The sequence below is a fragment of the Molothrus ater genome, chromosome 3 (assembly GCF_012460135.2).
Source record: "Molothrus ater isolate BHLD 08-10-18 breed brown headed cowbird chromosome 3, BPBGC_Mater_1.1, whole genome shotgun sequence".
In the NCBI taxonomy this organism is placed as follows: Eukaryota; Metazoa; Chordata; class Aves; order Passeriformes; family Icteridae; genus Molothrus; species Molothrus ater.
The window spans coordinates 93516740-93538644 of record NC_050480.2 but is presented as its reverse complement, the minus strand read 5'-3'; the positions used below and the strand labels follow the sequence as shown (position 1 = coordinate 93538644).

Genomic DNA, 21905 nt, shown 5'->3' with positions numbered 1-21905 from the left:
CTCTAAGGAAAGGATCAACCTTTAATCACTTTCTATTCCTTTCTTAAGCCACTGTCCCATGGGCAGATAGAGCCTGTTGGGCTAAGGAGCTTTCCACTTAATTGTGTTCAAACATGTGGTTTTTACCTAGCCAGGAATCTGTGTGGCTTTTCTGGCTGGCAGGATTGCTCCATACAGTTGCTTCTTTCAGACTTCAGCAGTAAACACAAAGCTGAGCTTAAATATTGGTAGAAAGTCATAAGATCTAGAAATAGTTATAGTGTAAAATATTAACATTGTTTTCTTATACTCTGCTGAAGTGTTTTTACAATTGCATTTAGCTGAGAAATTTCACATGGAAAGAGAAAATACTGCAGAATATTTTAAAAACATTTTTGGTTTCTTCTTCTTTTCCTAATCTGTCCACCAACAATAGTTCAGTATTGTACTTTAATTAGAATTTAGTCTAGTTTTCCTTTGCCTTGGAGGAGATGCTGAACACCTGTGATAGCAAAGACAAAAAGAAGCTAGAAGAAATTTTAACACTGGATGGATATAAAAAAGGGGTCAGTGAAAACATTACAGTTTGGAGGTTTTTCCTACAGAGAGAAATACAGGAACAGCTAATTGTACAGCAAACGCAATTGCAAGAAATCTATTGTTACTAACTTCCAATCTTAATTGTTCTACCCAGGAATAGACAGACATATAGGGAGTCTTCTGTAATACATTCAAGTGACATGACTGACTGCATGACTTTTCCTTCCAAGGTCCTATTCTCCTCTCCTGGACTAGGTTAGGAGGCATGAAGCCATGTCAAAAGACAGTAGTGTATGTGTATTATTTGCATTTACAGAATAATACCTGTACATCATACACCTGTATGTCTACTATTTATGTTTCTCTTTCCTTTCTTTAGCCTTTGCTGTCTACTTAAAATTCTCAGTAAAGCAACTGAACACTTCTTTCCTGTAACATGCCATGATAAACCATTAATCAGGCATCTGCTACTTGGTTGCAAAAATAATTCAGTGGCAATTATAAAAAAAATTCTCTGTGTTTCCCCAGGCTTCTCACCTAGATATTAAGGACATTAAATACTTTCTTTCCCTAAGATGGAAATTGAGTGTGGGGGGGGGAAAATCTACCTGCTTTATAATGACATAATAAGAGATGCTGTTTTGAGGGGCAACTGCTTCTTTTAAAAATGTCAATATCTCTCTTGACAGAAAGGTCATCAGGAAAAGTATCATTATGGATATTTGCAGGGACCTGGATATTTTCATAAAACCTCATTTGAACGATGCAGAATTATAAAAGAGTGAAGATGAGACCCAGATGAATTAAAGGTGTGTGTGCCTGTAGCTTCCATTAAAAATGTACATACTTATTTAAAGCATTTTTTTGCCTCATTTTCCTAGTATCCGATTGTTCCTTAGCTAGTGATCATATTAATACAATATTTTGTTGATAAAATACCAAGAAAAAGAAGAGCTCTGCCTAAAATTTGTTCAGCCTGAAGTTACTCCTAAATTTTGCAGTGCCTAAGAGCTAGGTTTTGAGCCCAGAAGCATCAACAGGTGGCTAGGTTCCCTACTTGAGCATTTAGAAAATTATGGTTATTTTAGATCAATCTCAAAAAGCCACAAATTGAATTAGATGAATGCAAACACAGCATATAAAATATAAAAGAATTTGATATAAAAATATTGGGTTTGAATTCTTTGAACCTCATGTCTTACCTTTTTAAAAAGCTTAGAAGTGAGTAGGAATCCTGGTTGAATATGATAACCACACTCTATGTCAACACTCTCTAACAGCCTATCTTGTCATAGATCTGCCTAATAGTTGGACTTTCCCAGAAAACTGGAAATGAGGTTCTGTGCTCCCTTTTCTGAGGAAGGCCTAACATTTGTATGGGGACTTTGAAACATGGATCCAATAGGCAGCATTTGGTAGGTCCATCTTCAGCAGTGTTCAATTTTTAATGATTTTTTTATTTATGAAATTTGGGTTGTGATGAGTGATGCCAGTATTTTTTATTTGCATTATGAATGACCATAGCATGCTCAATATATTAGACCGCTGTAGAGATTAGTTGCTCTATCTCCAGATTTTGTGATTCGTGTCAGAGGCGCTCCAGAACTGATCATGAGGCCTGTGTCCAGACTGTGCAGATCATCTAGCCTCTTGACCACTCTTGTGGATATCATGAGGTATCCTGGTTGTAACTTTAAAGTAAGACAGAAAAGAAAACTACCATCAATTTCTAATTTTTTTTCCCTACTTGTGCAAGCTCCATTTTAGCATTAAACCTATTTAAACTATATTCTGTGACTAAGGCCACATAGGGAACTATTTTTCTTACTGTGGAGAATGAATAAGGGTGATTTGGGATAAGCATTTGAGATTTTTTTCTCTCCAAAATTTTACCTTATATGTGTATAGAAAAAGACATATTTTTGCATAAAGTGATCTTTTCTTTCTTTTTCTGGGAATCATTCTCTTTTTCTGCCAATGTCTGATTAAGCAGAGGTGTTATTCTTCTGTTATTTCTCCAGAGTCCCATAATGATATTCTCAGACTTCTAAAGTCCATACCTCTTTGATGTATTCTCATGGCTGCAGATCTTCACTGACTCCTCCTGCTGCATGCTGCTCTCTCTCAGCTCAGGGCTCCTCCAAGGCTCTCCCTGACTGGCTAACCCACCCCCTTTTATCCCAGTTATCTTCATTGGTTACAGCTGCAGCCCAGTTAAGGACATCACAGCTGCAGCCCATCAGGGGCAACCAGGACCTCAGGGGCAAAGCCTCTATACACATATTCTAATACACTTCCTCTACTATATTTCCCCCATTTCTTTTACGTAAGTTAAGAGTTGTACAGATGTTCAATTACAATACATACATTTCCTCATGGCTCACAGGCCATGTACAACCCACATATTCTCTCATGACTCACAGGTCATGCACAACCCACATAGCTCCTTGCTCAAAGGCCATACTCTTTCACAGCTCTCTGACCCAAAGGCTATGTTCTGTCACAGCTCTTGGCCACCACAGCTCTCAGCTATCTTATCTTCTGTTAACTATCATGTCAGGGTCACCAGTTGTTGTTGTTCTATTTCTCTAGAGTCCCATAATGATAGTCTCAGACTTCTTAAGTCCATACCTCTTTAGTGTATTCTCATGGCTGCAGATCTTCACTGACTCCTTCTGCTGCATACTGTTCTCTCTCAGGTCAGGGCTCCTCCAAAGCTCTCCCTGACTGGCTAACCCACTCCCTTTTATCCCAGTCTGTCTTCATTGGTTACAGCTGCAGCCCAATTAAGGACATTGCAGCTGCAGCCCATCAAGGGCAACTGAGACCTCTGGGGCAAAGCCTCTATACAGAAATTCTAATACAATACATTTCTTCTACTATACAGAGGGATATGATATTCAGAGAACAAAAAAATTATGTTTTAAATATAGCAGTGTTTGAGGTTTAAGTATATTTTTTTATGTCACCCTTTGAGAATTTTAGCAACTGTGACATGTATGGCTAAGGAGAAACACCAAGGAATGACAAAGTAAATACATAGAGACATATAGATTGAAGGATCAGAGTTCAGATAGTGGGAGCTATTGTTTATCACATTTACTTCTGCAATAATTTGAGATGGAAAGGAACAAGTAGCCAGCAGTTTTTATTATCTAGTAATCTCATTATTCAGATAGAACATCTCTGAGGAGCAAATATTTCGACAGTGCTTCCACCCTCTTTTTGTATCATACATTAATCACTTCTCAATCAGAAAGGGTTATCTCCTGCCCCTGGCCCTGGTACACTAAATCTCCTCTTTCAGCAAGTTCCTAATAAGAAAATATGCCTGTAGTGAGTCCCTGAGGTTAAGATTTTCTTCCTCCTTTACTAGTTAACTTCTTGAAACAAGAGAGAAGAGATGCTTGTTGTTTTAAGTCAGGTTATTGTGTGAGTACAATTTCTTTGCCCATGCTGTCTCAGTACTCAGGGCTCACTCTTTAAAGTCCATTCTCTGCTTAAATGTGTCCTACAGAGAATTACTGAGCTGTAACTAAACACAGACACTGTGACTCCAGAAAAAATTCTTGTGATCTTTTTTTCTACAGATGATGAATAAAATCATGCACTTCTGTATCTCTTTATTTTTAGAGATAAGCAGTCAACTGGGATCTGATGCAATATTATTTGCTGAATAATACCATTGTAGAAGAAAATTATAAAGAGAAAGAGAAATTATAAAAAGAAAGGCCTCATAAAATCAAGCCTGCTCTGTTAAACCAATAGCTATCCTGTCATTTCTTCTAAGTGCAGCTAGTACTTTGCAAGTTCCCATGCAAAAACAATCTTGGTATGAATAGTTCATTAACATAACAACCAATTCTTGGGTAAAAAATAAATGTACCCACATAAACGGTTAGATCTGGTCCATGAGAACCCACAAAAGAAAAATGTAAACAACCTGAACCCCCTAGCATGTACACACAAATCACCTTCTAACCAATAAATAAAGTAGTAAGAAAACTACTAGCCAATAGATGTTGGACACGAGGTCTGTGAAAACTGTATTAAATAGGTTATGTGACTAAATAAAGATTCAGCTTTTCGCTCATGAAGAAAATGGAGTCTTGCTTGATTTATTCCAATGTCATTGTGCTTAATAAAATGTTAACAATAATAAAAATATATAAAAATATAATGATAGACAGCAGGTTCATCAGTGTTGGCCAGAGAATTTCAATTGGTCTGGTGCCATTAATATTCATCTCGCAGAATCAGGATAAACTTCATCCTTAGATCTAAGTAACACAATTAATACAGTTTTGAAAAAAAAAGCAGATTCTTTCTTGTCTTTCTGACTCATTGTGAGGTAATAATGCCGAATCAGTGTGTCCTTAGGTCTGCACATGTTTGGGAAGTCACCAAGCATGTTGCACAGAAGTACTCTGATAATAAGTATGGATATCTTTGATCCCAGCAAAGAAGTGGCATCAATCTGTGCTGTGTAGCCCAGTAAAAAGAGCAGAAATATAAAAAATTTCTTGCACTGTTTTGTTGCCAGTGCCCACTGTAGCTTTTCTGGCTGATGTCTGATAATAAAATTTTTTGGTATTCAGATTGTTATGCGTGGAATTCTACATCTTTCATTCCATTTCTCTCTGGATATGTACAGGGTTATTGCCATAGGTTAGGTAGAATGGAACCTGGCAATCTAAGCAGAATTTAAATTACTTTGTTGGTTATTCACTGCAAAATTAGCACCTGCCTTTTCTGGGAGCAGAAAAGAATGCTCAGGTTTAGACACAAAATATGATTGTGATTTCAAATGGATCTCTCAGAAATGTACCTGTTTGTGTCAGTCCTGACTAAATTCAGTAACAACCACGCACAGGGCAGTCTGTAACCAGAGTATTAAGTGCACTTCATTCCTGTGTACTTGCAACATTGAAGTTTTCTTCATGTAAGGTGTCTATTCAGTGCCATTTGGCATAACTGAAATAAATTCCCTGCATAAAGACTGACCAATGCTACAGAAAATGTGATAAAATCCTGACTTCCTTCTGTTATGGGTCTTTATCCATGCATCTTTTTTCCTTGCATACTTTTTGCCATGGACACCCTGAGATGCTGCCTAGAGCACCACTGTCAGCTTCTCAGTCACTTCACTCCCTTTCCTACTGTGCAACAATCTTTCCTTATCTTATCTTTGCCTGTGGTTTTTCTGTCTTTTTTGTTTGCTCTTTGTTCTGTCGTTTTGTTGATCCACAATATAGCAAGTTCCCCCACAGAGAAACAGTCCTGTCAATACCTATCATCCCCATTCCAGAAAAAGCACCAAAGTGATAATATGATAGTTTCCTCTGTAATTTATACCACTTTATTGTGCTTTTTGTAGTATCAACTACTTAAGATCTGTTTATTCTGTTTTGTGAAATGGCCTGCAGAGTGGGATCCCATATTAATATGACTTCTAAAATGGACCAAAATTTCATGTTACACTCTTGAGATACTTACTAAGGCTTGTTCTTAGCTGCATGATTAATTATGTAAGGTAAATAACTAATTTATAAATTAAATGTGTATGCAACTTTTTAATGTATGTAAGTAATTATTTAATTTGTTCATGTGTTCTTTTAGAATTACCAGTTAAACTATTATAATTAATGCTATTTTAAGAGCAAATGAGTGTAAAATTGCAGATGTCTTTGAAGGAACAGACTTCACTTAGGCAGGAGGTGGTAATTGAAATAATTGAACTTCACATTGTAGTTAAATTTGCCTCCTGCTTCTTTCTTTTAACAATCACAAAAGAATATGGAATTAAGCCCTTTAAACTCTCAGATGAGATTAATTTCATGTCAGTGTACTTGAGACAAAGATAAAAGAAAGAAGAGTGCTTCAAATGGGGCTTCCATGTTCTTCCTCACGAAACAATTCCTGCTATAACAAATCTTTATGACAGGACTTTCTCTCCAGATATATAAAATGCAAGACTGTGTAGTGTCAGAAACTGGCAGGCCTCAGGACTGGTTTTTCCATACATTTCAAAATGCTTATGTGTCTGTAAGGCCCTTTCCTTGGAACAGGAGGCACACAGCCCTGAGAGCCAGACACCCTTCCTGTGAATGCCCCTGTCAAAGCTCTGTGTGCCCAGGCTGTAGCTACCCCATCCCTGATGTGCCTGCTCCACTCTCCAGAACAACACCCTGGCAAGCTAGATAGGTGCTTCCATCTGTCTCTGGCAGCAAAAACAGCTGAGGGGGCTTTGTTCTTGCCTTTTGTCCTCCTTCAATCCCATTCCCATGCCTTAACTCAGTCCCCATTGCTTTGCCAGCTGTGCTGGAGTAATCTGGGCTAAAGAAGTCTTCTAAAAGGGAGAGATTTTCTTCCCCTTCATACCGTGTTTTGCAGACCATTGCCCCTCACTGGTACATCTTGAAGCACTCCAGCAGCACTCTCTGCCAACTGGGAATAGAGGATTCAGTGGTTCAGGGTCCTGCTGAGGGCCTGTAGCATGTGGCTGACCTCTCCTGCAAACGAAGCAGAAATCACAGGCAATTGTGCAATCATCATATCTGAGAACACATGGCTGAGCCTAAATGCATAGAGGGAGGGGACAGGGAACAAAGGCTGGCTGTGGGTGAGCCAACAGGTTTGGAGAAGTTAGGTTTTGGAATGAAGTGGGGAATATAGAGGTTACAGCAAAAAGAAATGAAAAATGAAGCCATGGGATCCACCATAGGATAGGAATGAGATCCAGCAGGTGAATAGGCATAAAGCACCGTTCTCCTTATTAAGTTCCCATTTGAATAAGTCTCCATTTGGACAATACTGTTATCCATTTATCTTTTCTTTCTTCTACTGGATGAGGTCTTCTTCACTTTCTGACTATCTTAGGGTTACTTAAACCATGTTCATGTAATGCAAGTTTATACTGTGCCATTTTGTGTAGCACTTTGCTTGTCTAATTCATCCACCACACAGTTCTTGCAGTAGCTACAAGACCCTGACAAGTTCCCAAAAGGATGTGTTCTCCTAAGTTGAGGTTTAAGTGTGAAAGAAGAAACGGTACCTTACAAAGAAAATAATATTTTTTGTTGCTTTTTGACTGAAAGGGTGTTCCAAAGACAAAAGAAAATAATTTTTACTAAAATGAGATGAGAAAGAACAGTTATGGTAACTATGGTGACAGAATTCACAGTAAATTCCAGACTGTGTTTACACATAGGAGTGTGCCTTATGACTGTGTGCCTTATCCCCTTATGAGGGATAACCAGCCACAGCCCATTAGAATGTACATGGAATGTATTTGTAATTGCCCCTGATATTGAACATCTACTTTTGCTCGTAGGATCCTTCAGACTAGAGTCATGCCAACCTAGAACCATACCAAGAGACCTCTCTCTGCTTCTGAGACCCCTTTGTCAGAGAGCTTTTAAACAGTACACTTTGTACCATTCTGTTTCACTCGGGCTTTGGTGGACTTCTACGAACCTATTCTCCTTAGTGGCAACAGATTTTCTTTTCTAGTTTGACAGCTTAGGTGACCAGCCCTCACATAACTACATTTTGCCTATTTCCTAAAGGCAAGCAACATTTTGTCAACATTTCAGAAACCTTTAATTTAAACTTCTGGTTTAAAGTGTAGCTCTGGAGCTCATACTTAAAAATGATTTGAAAAGCTGGGCAATGTTTAATAGAGAAATGGATTTGCCATCTGGGGGGTCCACAGCTGGATGCAGGACTCCAGGTGGGAGGGTCTCATGAGAGTGAAGTCACAGGATCACTTCTCTCTACCTGCTGGTCACCCTTCTTGAGATGCAGCTCAGGGTATGGTTGGCTTTTGGGCTGTAAATGCTCATTGCCAGGTCATGTTGAGGCTCTCATTCATCCACAGCTCCAAGTCCTTCTTCTCAGGGCTGCTCCCAATCCCCTCTCCACCCAAGCTGTACTTCTGCTTGAGGTGGCCTGGACTCAGGTGCGGGACCTTGCACTTGGCCTTGTTTATCTTCATGAGGTTCACGTGGTCCCTTCCAAATCTTTCAAACTTTTGTGGTAGACACAGAAATGTGCCAAAGAAATAAGATTGAGCCTGAGATCTGGATGAATCATTGATTTCTTTTTGCTGAACTGACCTTAGCTCGCTGAATCTGGAAGGTAGAAAACCTGGTCATGAAGAATGAGCCTCAATCTTCTCCATATTTTTCCTATTCTCTGAATACTGTTTATAAAATTGCAGGTTTTGATATGGAATTTTTAATTATTTTATTTCATTCTATGCAAAAGCAGAAAGAAGAACTCTCTGAAACCATATAGTGTGCTTTTCTTTGTTAGGTCTGTAAGAGTATACTTCGATGAGGTTCTGCATAGAAATAATGATCTGCTTGAAATTTAATGTGTGCTAGAAAATTCAATACAGAAATTATACTCATTAAATCAAACAAACAACTCCCCAAACCATTCCATGCACACACAGGTCCCTTTACCCACACTGGATAAATAAGCAAAGAATCTCCCTTGCTCATCAGAAGAATTAATTTATATGCCTCATTTGGATAAGAGTTACTTGGCCTGAAGGCATTATAACAACAATACATATGTTTACATCAAGTTCCCTCTTAAAGTTTTAGAATTCAGCTATAAAAGGGACTTCTGGGAATCTAGAAATTGGTAACTTCTGCTTACCCTGTAAGAGTCTGCAAATTCCTCATGTCACACAATCCACACATTCTCTGCAACTAGCCCTGCATGACCCCAACAAAAAGTAAAGCAAGTTTTCTCTTCCTGTAGTCTGTCTGTTCAGCTAAGATAGTCATGAATTTACAGGCTACATAGCTTATCCAGCTAATGTAACAGCTCCTAGCAATTCTTTCAATTGGTAATGAGCATCATCTCTAATTCACTTGCTGAGACCTCATGCTGTCTTGCCTCCCTTTCCCTTGTAGGCAAATATGAACCTTTATGCAAGCATTTGTAATTCAGCTTTAAAGCTCAGTAATATTGTTTCAGGGTCCTGATTTGGATCTTCCTCTCTTCCCTTTGCAATGTGAGCTTCAAAAGAGTCACTCTTGGTTTGTACTACAGCTTCACAAGCCTCATTGACAAGATGTGCCTACATCAGGGTTCTGGTTTGGGGCAGGAGTGCTTTTCTGAACTTAGTGTCTCATATAGAGAGACCAGAGATGAATTAAATTCCTTCTGATAAAATCAATCCAGGAACTCACCTGCTCTAGTCCAACACTCCATGGGACCAGAGTAGGGCTAGACTATTGTAAAACACCCAAAATATGTATATTTGCGTACTGCTACCAAAAGTAGGTCCTCAGAACTAATTGTTCTACCTATAAAACTTCTTCTATTGGCACCTCTACCTATTGCTAAAGGAAATGTAGCCTCAACAGCCCTCAGATATTTTAATTTCTGTGTTATCTTTGTATGACTTGTTGTAACTAAAATGGCTAGAGGCAAAATACTCAGTTGGATAAATTTAGCTGCAGTTAACACAAGCAGTTACTGCTTCTCTTTATATGTTGCTGATGTAAAAGGGATTTTTTAGGCTACTGATGATGTGAATGCCCATAATTGTAGTTCTAAGAGTGTGTAGGTGTAGGATTTGTAAAAAGGGTTATGTTAATCTGAGAAAATAGGTTTGAAAGAAAAGTTAGAAAAGCATTAATCCATTCTCTTGTCCCAAATCAAGAATTGGCACGCAAACCATTCCTGGTCAGTATTTGTGGAACATAGAAAGACCTAGAGTTTCTTATTCTATAATTAAAATTGTAAACACAGTATGCAAAATGTTACAATTTTTTCCTAATAAATAATTTAATTTCCCCAGAAGCACAGGACTTAAAAGATACATAAGCAGTGTTATATAAATCCTTTTGCAGCATTTCCTTATAATAAGTGGCAATTGGAAACTTTTCTGATAGGATGCCTTAATGGGTATGAAGCTTTAAATTTTTTGCATGTTTGAAATTTCTTTTGGAAAATTTCAGCCAAAGTGATCCAGCAGTTTTTTTCCAGTCATTTCCTTTCATCATTCTCTCTCTTTTGCTCCTCTCAAACAGTAGTACCATCAGGGGAAAGATATTTTTTTTTACCTATGCTATAATGTTCTGAGATTATATCTTTAAAAGTCCCCAGTCTTCAAAGTTGTTTGAAAAGTTGTGGGGTCTTTTATTTTTTTTGCTTGGTTTTGGTTTTTTGTTTTTTTTTTTTTTTTTTTTTGGGTTTTTTTGTCATGGGCAACCTTTTTCAATCTCTGTGAAAACTGAAACTGGTGAGTACTTGGTAGAGAATTTTTAAATTTCTATAGTTAAAATGGCCGAAGAAATTCAAATGCCATTTTTCTTCAAGCTAGTTTTTCTCAGACAGATCCCAAAATGATGCTCAAGCTACACCTGTCCCATCCCTGTAGAATAATTGGATGTGGTTCTCATAGCTCAGAAATAACCATGCTGAATAACTGTTGCTGCTACAAATTACTTGTGTATGCTTGAGGTCAGGGCCACAAGGGCCACAGAAGTTTCAGTAGCTTTCCCTTAATTGATTTCTGGTGAGCCTGGCCTCTTGAAGAAGTAATCTTTTCTTGTTGTGGGGAGTAGAGTAAAAGCAGAAGGAGGATATGGTATAAATTCAGAGTGCAGTCAGACAGAGACTGGGTGAGAGTCAGAAAACTAGAGAAGGACCCGGTGAAAGCATTTGGTAATGAATTAGAAAGAAAAGAAAGGAAAAAAATACTGGATTTTGCTGTGACAGCTTGGTGAGAAACAATGGATACGCAATTATTTGGATTGGAGTAGGGGGAATAAATGGGAAATTGGAAGTCAATTGTTCAAAACCAGAATGCTGAGAGCAGGAGCTAGAGTTGAAAAGTTAAAGAATTATCTGGGTTGGTCATCAGTAACCTATTTACAGAACAGGTTGGGCATCTCTTGAGTGAGGCAGAATCCTAGGCCTGAGAACCCTGTGAGAAAAACTGATTTTAACATCTGCCTCAGATTCAGCCATACACAGCTAATGCCATTGACCTTTTTCACAGATGTGTTTTGGGAAGATGGCTCATGAAGTCTTCAAAAATTCTATCGAGGAGTTCTGTGGAAAGAATCGTGAGAGAGTACTCATAATCACATACTGCCTATGTAAAAATGTTTAAAGAGTGTGCAGAAGAGAGGCAAGCCCCTTAACTGAGCCCAGTACATTCTGCACATCAAATCAGGCTGAAAGAATGATGTGTGCCTCATGGTTTTTTCCGTCTCTCTGTTCTCAATCCAATAAATCTGGACACTATGACATGAAGTGGATGACAGTGGTCAATCACCAGGTGGCACATCACCTACAACTCCTATCCCACTGCTTCATCTGTGGGCAGCACACAGACTGGCTGACTGGCTGACTGACTGACTCAGATCCACGTGCTCTGGGAGCCTGATGTGAAGTCACAGGACAGGAGCAAGATCATAGGTTGTGCTGAGAGGTGTAGAGTGGGAGAGAATGGGATGTGAGCCCCTTGTGTACCTGTTACTTTGGGAGATTTGATCAGTCTGCACTCGGAGTGTGATTATGCAATAAAATATTGCGGTTATTTATATATTTCTGGAGAGGATGGCAGGTGAATGATGATGTCTCTACAGACAGTTCTGTCATTTCCTAAGTCTGAATTCCAGCAGCTGAATGGCAGCTTTAATAATGCTCTTTAACAAATCCTTCTGTGTATCATTAATTTGTAATTTTGCAATCCAGCTGTAATTTGAGACATGTATTTATTGAGTTTGCTTCAAGAGGATGGGAACCTGCTTGCAGTTAATGTGGTGTCTTTTGACTTTTTCATTCAGTAAGGAGTATAATTTGCTCCAATTCTTTGTTTCTCTCTCTGCACCCATTCCAATACATTGCTATATTTCTAGATATTGTGACGTGAGAATTAATCCTGTAGGAAGTATTCCCCCTTTTCTCCAACTCTTTTCTCCAAACCCTCTCTCTTCCACAGCAGGCTCTGACAATACTGATGGCCAAAATAGCATATTTATCTTTGTACAAGTAGATCAAAGTCTTTCAAGCAACATAGGTAGGAATACATCAGATTCCTTTCTTCTTCCTTATGTAACTTGCTCTCTTTCCTTAAGGTAATAGCTCTTGGGTGTAAAAAGAGAAGAAATAACAAGATTGGGTTGCACTCCATCTTGAGGAAAATGAAAATTCTCTTGAATTCAGAAATGTCTTTTTAAATTCTGTACATGTGGAGATTGTGAAGAGCTGAAAATATAATAGACAATGATGAAGTGACAAGTTGCTAGTTTGAGCCATTCCCAAAGGCATTGGAGATGGGAAGCCCAGAGTTTCAGGGTATGCTGAAGTTGGGAGGGAATTGTCTTAGTAGTGGTCCATGACAGTTTCCTTAGGGTCTAATTAAGCTGGTACTATCAGGAACACCAGCTATTCAAAAAAATTGTAATAATCTTTTGGTCCAATTTTTCTTTCATATTCTTCACCTCTTTGGATTTCTATGCTGAAGAGTTTGAATCCTGTCCAGTGCTGCACACGCTAGTGCTTTGGAAGCTAAGTGCATATTCTCTGAATTGTCTTTATTAAACTTTGAGGAATGCTTTTTATTTGTTTTCTTTGAGCACTGAGATTTTTAATAAAAGCTTTGAAGAAGAGGTGCTCACATCCAGTGTTTCAGTCAAGATGTCATGTAATGCTTTTCTTGAAGGCATCATGGTTTTAGCTAACTTTCTTTGTACCTGATCATAGCCTATAAAAGAGAATCAGCATCAGAAAATATGTGGCCACTTGAATTTCATAACCTTGAGGACAGGATGAGTATTTTACATTATTTCTATTTTTTCCCATTAGTACACCTCCTAGAACTTTAGAAATAAATGCCCAGTGAGCAACTGTAGTGATAGAGTAGCTGGTATAAAGAGGTTAGTTTACTGTATATATATTTAACAATGTGCAAATATGCTATTTTTACCCTCATAAAAGTTCATGGAGCTCATTGGCCATGAGTCATTGCTGAGTCCAGGGATCTGATTTTAGAACAACATTCTTAGAACATGAGTTATCATCTTTCATTATTCTCTTTTCTTCAGGCAGTGATGCTGGCTTTGTGAAAGCAAGAAATAATGTGGACTTCAGCTTGGGACACAGGGGAGAGCCTGTGTTTTCACGAGACTCACAGCTTTGCACCTTCAAGCACCCATTCTCAGACTCTCCCATAATGCTGTTTCAAGGCCAGGAGCTGATCCAACCAGTGTTTCCTTTTGAATTTATAACCTGATCTGATCCAGTGGGCTTCTATGACCACTTCTTGAAGTCAGTATTGCAGAACTCTGTGTGGATACTGTACAAGGCCTTTCTGTAGAGCAAAGGGTTTTGCTTCTTTGAAGGTTCAAGTTTATTCATTTACTATTTCCTTTGAAGTATTTGACACAGAGGTGGTCAACTAAGAGTCTGATCCCTGTGCATTCTTGGAATATGGAATGTAGCTTTGACATTTAAGTATTGACTGTCTAATTTTGCCTCTAAATGTCTTCTTGATAAGTTTTATGTCATAATCTCTGTTTTTGAGAAAAAAAAGAGTGTTTTAGGTAGTAATGGAGTTAGATATAAATATATGATTCTATATGGAAAATAGTATCTCAAAAACTACATCATCTGATCAGCTGGCAGCTGCTACAGTCTGGCTGTTGCTCTGGAAGTGCTGTGGGCTTGCCAGCTGGCTGTCTTGATGAGTTGCTGTGGGTTTTTTGGGCACTCTGGAATGATTCCCTAAAATCATTTCAACAGGTACTGCTTACATTTTAGTTTTCTAAAATTTGCTTCTTGTTTCTGTTCTTTGGGAAGTATCCTTTATTAAAAAGGGTGTGCATATCTTATGTGTTCCATCTAACATGTTACCATAGCAAAAATATTTGCTTTTAAGTCACACCCACCTAGAAAACAAGGGTGGGCTTTGGAACTCCACTGAAGGTTGTGGGAGCTGTGTCCCTCAGCTCATCAGGGATTGCCCATGTCAGACAGAGTAGAGACATCCCTGAACTCCAACACATCCCAGGACTCCAACAAGTGCTCCCCTGACTCCTTCCACCAAACTGGAGCTGGAGGCAATGCAGCAGAAGAGCTAAGCACTGTTCGTTTGCTGATGAAACACAGTCAATTCATTTAACCAAGTGTCACTGGGATAAACCTGTACTTCTTTGGGACCACAGGCTGAAACCCTGCCACTGTGTCTGCCCTGTCCCATTCTGCCATACAGGGAGGCTTGGGACTATTTCAGGGATTTCACTGCCTTGGGTTATTCTGCATTTACAGGCTTGCTTTGGCAGTTTGAAAACACTTTGACATCTGAGGTTTATCACGAGATTGAATTAGGGTTCACTTTGATAGCTAAAATATTGCCTGCTAATTCATGCTGGTCAAAATAGCAGCTCTTTCAACACTTCACCAGAAAAATAGAAGTGATTATTTTTGGTTGTCTGTGTGGTTATACAATTGAGCTGGAGATGCACTGCAATCTTTTCCTAGTTTGGTATGTAGACCAAGATATGGGAATTTTTCTTGTTTTTGTTTTGTTTAATATGGGCCTACTAGGAAAAACAAACAAGAAAAAATTATAGCAGAACATAAGACAGACATCTGCAAACCCTTGCAAGTTTTTTCAAGTGCAAAATTTAACTAAAACCCACTGATATTTTCATATATCAGAGCCAGTACTGACACAACTTGCTGTTTGAGGACAGTGAAACAGACATTTCTTAAAATCCAGCTTTGTAAGTGTTTTGGTGCAACTGTCAAAATATTTTTTTTTCAGAAATGTCTGGGTGGCCTTTCAATCTATGCTATAAATAGTTTAAGGCTATTTTGTTTATCTAAGATGTTAAAAATTATTTTAATGAAAAACTCTGTGAATTTTGAACGGGATTTTTCTGATTGTTTAGAAGAAGAAATATTTCAGAAAAATTAGAAATAGACAGTGCTTTCCAGAACTTTTTAACCAAATATTCTTCTGTAGCCTATTTTTGACCAAATTTTCCATAGACGAATTGTGAACATGTCATCCCTTGTGGTCTGACCTGTGATTTTGCTTGCAGAAAATGCATTGTAGGTGAGGCACAGACTACAAACTGGGGTTTGCAGTAAAAAAAACAAACTAAACCAAGCCCCATTTGTTTCTACCAGCTATATAATATTTACTACTCCCTTTCTAATGCAGTGTATAAAACTCTCTATAAAAAGTATTGGTGTCAAGAAGAGGGAATGTGAAGAATTTACTGAGCAATACACAGAAACCTGCTAGTAAAGTTGCTCTCCTTGGATATAATATTTGAATGCCATTGAAAAAGAGCAGATGTGTGTTTGAACATGTCTTTCAGGTGACTGAAAGGCCCTACTTTTAAGCTGCTTGGAAAAAAAAATAAAAGAAGAGGCGACACCTTCCCAATCAATTCTATAATTTTCTTCTCAGTCTATTCCATAAATTGTAAATATTTAGGTGCTCAAAAAAAAGGGAGAAGAGATACCCTTAATTCATCCTGAATTAAAAAACTCTACTTTTTTTCTTTGCTCAAAAGCACGAACATTTACATTCTGATTCAAATATATAATTTTTGCCACCTGATTTTTAATTGATATTGAAATTAAAAATATTTCACTTGAATAGAGAAAATCATAGATTTCCAAGTTTATATGGGAACTTAATTTCTCAATAGGAGAATAGATAGCACAGCAGATAGCCCAGATTATGCCTGATTTCACAATTAGCAGGACGAAAAATATGGGAATGAAGCTTAAAAAGAACCATGATTCTTCCTTCATTGAAATTTGCACCTATCCTTAGGATGGCCTGGGTAAAAAAAAATTCACCATCACATCCAGCTATGGTACTATTTAGAAATTTAATAAACTACATTTGCAACTCAGAAAGTTCCTTTAGAACTGCATTAAAAAGACCACATATCTCCACCACAGTTACAAATAATACGAGATTATTCAATTTCTAATTCTTGTTCTGAAGGATTAATATCACTAAAACCCATCAAATAAAAATGATTTAACCTGTTTAATACTGGAGATTTAATGAATTATTTATGAAAGTAATTTCATCTAGACTGTGCTAAGTAGCAGAATTGTGTTCTGCTTTTTGTTTGTTTACCACTTTTTCTTCTCTTTTCATAGAACAGCTTATGTAAAGTAGTTCTAGAGGAAGTTTTAAAAGCAGTCTTGACTTTGTGCCACCATCCACTGATGAAAGGAATGGATGTGAGTATAAATAACAGGATTTTGACTTTAATACACTGAGAAAACTGGGTAAAGACACATGTGATGTCAGGCACATTTGATGTCATAAATTATCCTTCTGGACATAATCTTAAGGTCTGGATGGTCTTGTTTCTCAACATTTGGTCCTAAAACTTCTACCAAAACTGAATTAATAAGATGAAGAGCTCATGAGATATAAATTTGATTGTACATTCAGTATTTATTTGAAATCTATGCTAATATATTAATAAAGTGGGTTTTTTTTAGATTTTAACTGAGCTCAGAATGATTGCTTTTTGCCTACTCTTCCTAGATGACCATGGATAAAACAGTTCCTCTGTTATTCTGTGTGTTGTGCTTTTGTAGCACTATCAAGTTGGTCAAATCCCATTTACAGGTATTTGCTGCAGAATGAAGAAGAGAGTGTTACTTGTCCTTGAAAACTTCTGTATCCTTTCAGTTCATCTGAGAAGTACCTTCCTTCCTTGCAACAAGCCCCTCTTGCTGAATGTTCCTCGTGAACAAATTAACAAAGGCTGTCTAAAGGGAGTCTAACAAAGGGAGTCTAAAGCACCCTCTAGTTTTCCCAGACAAGGTTGATAAATCACTTTTTGCAACCATGCTTCATTAATCCACCTCTCCTATGCAGACTGCAGTTTCAAAATGGTGCTTTTATCGATATCAAATCTGGTTAAATCAAATGTTAAAACACAGCATGGGTGTCCTAGCATTTTTGTCTTAGCATTTGTAGCAAAGTTCCTTGTGTAAGAAAGATCAAAAAACAAAAGAAAATGAGGAATTGAATACAAGAGTTATAAGGAAGATAACCAACCAAAGTCCACTGCCTGCAGAACATGGGCAGTCATACACCTATACAGAGTGTATACACAATGGTGTACAGGACAAAAAGTGAAGAATAATTGTAGAAATTATGTAAGTTTGCTTTGAGTCATTATATATGATAACTAGTGGATGATATTCTTTGAAAGAAAAGACTCCTGGGCTTGCTGAAAATATCAGTACTTGAAAACATTGCACAATAATTGACTGTTGGGAAAAAGCAATTTTTGAAGCAATCTTGAGGTTGTAGATTTTGATAGCTGGACTCACTTTCTAGAACTGAAGGGAGATTTCTCAATCCTGAAATCTGAAATCCTCATTCTTCTGTATGTACCATGAGTGAAAGAACACTAAGAAGCTGAGGACAGCAGCAGTGGTAAATATGAACTAGGGACCTGTAGTTCATATCTGCAATTCAGTGTTTTTGAGATATCAAATTATTGCTAACTGCAGGGCTTTTGTCAATCGACTCTATTTAATTCTTAATTATTGCCAGTGAACGTAGGTGGGTCCTAGGGCTTTATTGGCTCAGGCCTGTACAGAGCTCAGGAAAAAGGCTCTCCTTGTCCCAAAAGTATATGGTTGAACCATTGGGGTAAAATGGGGTTAACATAAATGAAGAGTATAGTATATTAGGACAAATCAGCTCAGCAAGAAAGGAAAATTCTTACAGAGCATTAGCAACCTAAATGTTCTCAAGCTTTTTGTAAGCATCCCAGACATGCAGGTGCAATTTGAAAGAGGCAGCAGAGTGGCTGTTGAGAGCTGCTACCCTGTACAGGGAAGGATTTATAAGAACAAACTTTGAAAATCAAACTGTGCATAGTAGCAGAAGATTTTATTCTTGGATGGTCAAAGTAGATATGTGTTTTAGAGCATTATAAGAAACAGTTTAATTAGAAACAGTCTGCTGGAAATCTCTCTGCCTTTGAGTGCTTTCCACCATGTCCTTCAGGTCTCACTGTCTGTGGTTGTCTTTGGTGAGCCCTGATGCTGAGTTTTGTACCTCTTATTATGTCTTTAGGAACTAAACTTTGAATACTGAATATGACAGATAGGTTCTGAATAGGCTGTGAAGAACTATGAAATTCAATCAGAGACTGTTCTACATGACATCTGCTTGAAATGTATGGGAAAATAAAGATATTTTTCTCCCTTCCTTAAAAAAAAAACAAACCATGTAATTTGAGGAATACTCAAAGTTCTATGAATTTGAAAAGAAAGGGTGACTGTTATGTTCATTTAGTGACAGTCCCTAATCTGTACATTATTTCTGCATAAGATATGGTATATGTTGAAAAAAAGGTAGAACTCAGAAATACAAAATGACTGAATACATGTCTGTCCTAGTATTTTCCCAGTGATTCCTTAGGTTCATAGCTGAAATGTAAACCTGAGGCTGAACTTCACATTTCATTGTTTTCTGGTTAATGAATCTCATTATACATTTTAAAAATTATTATCTTACAGAGCTCAGTGCCATGAATATTTTACTTACATGTATTTACAGAAGCTGAACAAGTAATAACTTAGCCTACTAATTAATAAACTAATTAGAGCTTATTAACACTTTAACAGATGGATTTTTCAGGTCACAAGTTATTCTGAAAACATTTTTAATCCTTCTAACTTGTGACTCAGTAATTTTTAAATTGTGTACTGCACAGCATGACATAATATTCCAGTTATGGTCTCACTAATGCTCTTTACAGAGATAAATACCAGCTCTTCAGTAATCTTAGTATTTGCTGGCTGAAGCATCCAGGAATCACAGTCATTTTCTTATCTACAGCACTTTGCTGAATATTCATGCTTAATTAGCTCATTTATTATATGACCCCAGGATCTTTCTCAGTGTAAACATGTTTCAGAATGTGGTTGACACTTTCACAGAATTGTAGGATCGTTTGGATTGGAAGGAATATTGAGGAAGGGTTCCAAACTCCCCTTCCATGACAGGGATATCTTCTACTAGACCAGGTTGCTTTTATATCCTATTTTGCCCTTAGATCTCATTTTTGTCTTTGCAAATTTCATAGTTTTCAAAACAAATATATTTGGAACAATCAGATTACTGTGCAGAGCATCTCTATACACTGTAACTTGGCACTCTACTGATTTTCATGTTATTTTAAACTGCATATTTATAGCATTTACCATTTGTTCATCTATTAGATATCTCCACTGTTTACAGCAGTAAGGGAGAATTTGTAGACATTTATTGAGATATTAATGAAATGCAGACAAAACCAGATGGATTAAAGTTGTATGGCTGAGGCAGCTGATGCTTTCTGTTGTTTGTTCTGAAGCAGATCTTGCTGCAACAAATGGCAGGACGAATTGAAGCAAACATGAACCAGTTCCTGAGCTGAAGCACTACAGTCAAACGCAATAAGGCAACAGAAAATGAGTATCAGGGTATTTGACAATGCTTCAGTGGGTTTGGTGCTATTCTACCTTCCTGTCTAGCAACAGCAATCAAGGAGCATATGGCGAATGTCTTGTGGCAAGAGCCTGTTTAGCTGCCAAGTTGGATACACCAACAATCACAAGCCAAATCTGCAATATGATAACGTAGTTACCATATTTTAGGAATGACAATCTGAGGTGCATCCTTTGCTACAAATGCTCTGTCTATCTGGAAGGTTTGCAGGAGGGTAATAGTGCTTCATATGCTCTTGTTCTGGATTTTGCTGTTGAGTTGTGCTGCAGAAAGAAAACTGTTTGTGTGAGGAGATGGCTGGTGTACAGTGACAGAGCAACAGCTAAGAGCATGGGATTGTTTTTGAGCTCTGTGGATGAAAACAACACGTAACTGTCAATGCACCTGGCTTGGAATGCTCCCTGCGTACAAAAAGACTTTTTTCCGTCTCATTTGAGGTAAAGAGTGTGCATGCCTGAAAAATAACGCATTATCTACCAGGTGCAAATTTAGGATTTTGCTGCTTGAATGTGTTGTCATTCAGGTGCTAATGGACTGGGCCTGAAGGCTTTGTTCATTAAAGACTGTTTAATTGCTAGGATGTAACATGGAGTTGCATAAGAAAATCATGGCCTTGGAAGGCTGGCCAGAAAAGCTCCGTGACTGTGTGTGTCTGCATACAAATGCTTCTCACAGCCCCTGTGACCTATAGGCTGCATTTTTTGATACTCTATGCACCAGCACTTGGAATATTAAATAGTGAACTTCAAAATAAGAAAATGAAGATTTTCTACTCACAAATAATACTTTGAAACTGTGCGGCTGGATAAAGTCCAATTTAGAACTCTATTGACCAACAGTGGTGATAACCGATTGCAAATATATACATAAAATATTAGAATTAGAATAAATGTGCCATATAAAACTGCATGCCTTCAGTGAATTCAGATCAATTTATTCATATACCCATGTATATTATGATTTCATGACATAATAAAGATGACTTTTTAAAACAACAACTGAATAATGTCTAACATTATTACACGTAGAGGACACTAGTTAATTTGCAAAACATTTTAAATGTTCTTTTTCATGCAACACCTATCTGATGTAGTACTGATGTAGCAGTTTGTTTACAGCTGCTTTTACAAGGTCTGAGTTAAAACCAAAATATTTTTGTTTGCACTGGTAAATAGATTATCAGCATCTTGTCTGGGATTCTTGGTGAACAGGCTGAGGTACTTTTTTTCAATCCCATTCGGTTTTCAGTAAAAAAATGTAAACAATTAAAAAAGTTATTTATGAAAAAGTAATTGCAATAATAAAAGGCTAAATAAAAGAAGATGATGAAAAGATGCTAGGGAAATGTTTTGTTGGTTTGTTGGTTATTTTAATGAGACATTCTAGCAGCATACAGACTTTCAGGGGTCTTCCATCCCTTTCTGATGTGTTGCATCAACTTTACAAAAAATCACTTTTTACCAAACTATTGTAATCTGCTATAGCATCTGCTTGCCTTACCCGCTGATACAGCTTTTTCCCCCTGACTATTAAAATGGATCAAGTAGAATGCTGACATATACACATTCTCCTCAGAGGAAAAACCTTCACATTCCCTTATTTAGGAATGAGCTTTTAAAACTCATTCAATCTATAAATGACCTATCTCAAACTAAATGGAAAACAATACCCTTCCTGGAATAGCACACTTGAGTTTTCAAGGATAAATTTATCTTGTGCTTTTTCATGTAGTACTTTATTGTCTTATTTGCAATCCCATTTGCCAGATAGTTTCACGTTGACTATTGCTTGATCTCAGTGGCTCAGCAGTGGAAAGAGCTAAGCTGAGAGTCCTTTCTCTGGAGAATGTCTGTCT

The 21905-nt window shown here is 37.6% G+C and overlaps 1 long non-coding RNA gene across 1 annotated transcript; it reads left to right on the top strand.

Annotated features, from left to right (window-relative positions):
* Positions 1 to 1212: 1212 nt before the first annotated feature.
* On the top strand, positions 1213 to 20084 carry LOC118685680 (uncharacterized). The gene is made up of 4 exons (XR_004980013.2): positions 1213 to 1328; positions 1815 to 1934; positions 16684 to 16767; positions 19920 to 20084. It is a non-coding gene; the product is annotated as an uncharacterized LOC118685680 (long non-coding RNA).
* Positions 20085 to 21905: the final 1821 nt, after the last annotated feature.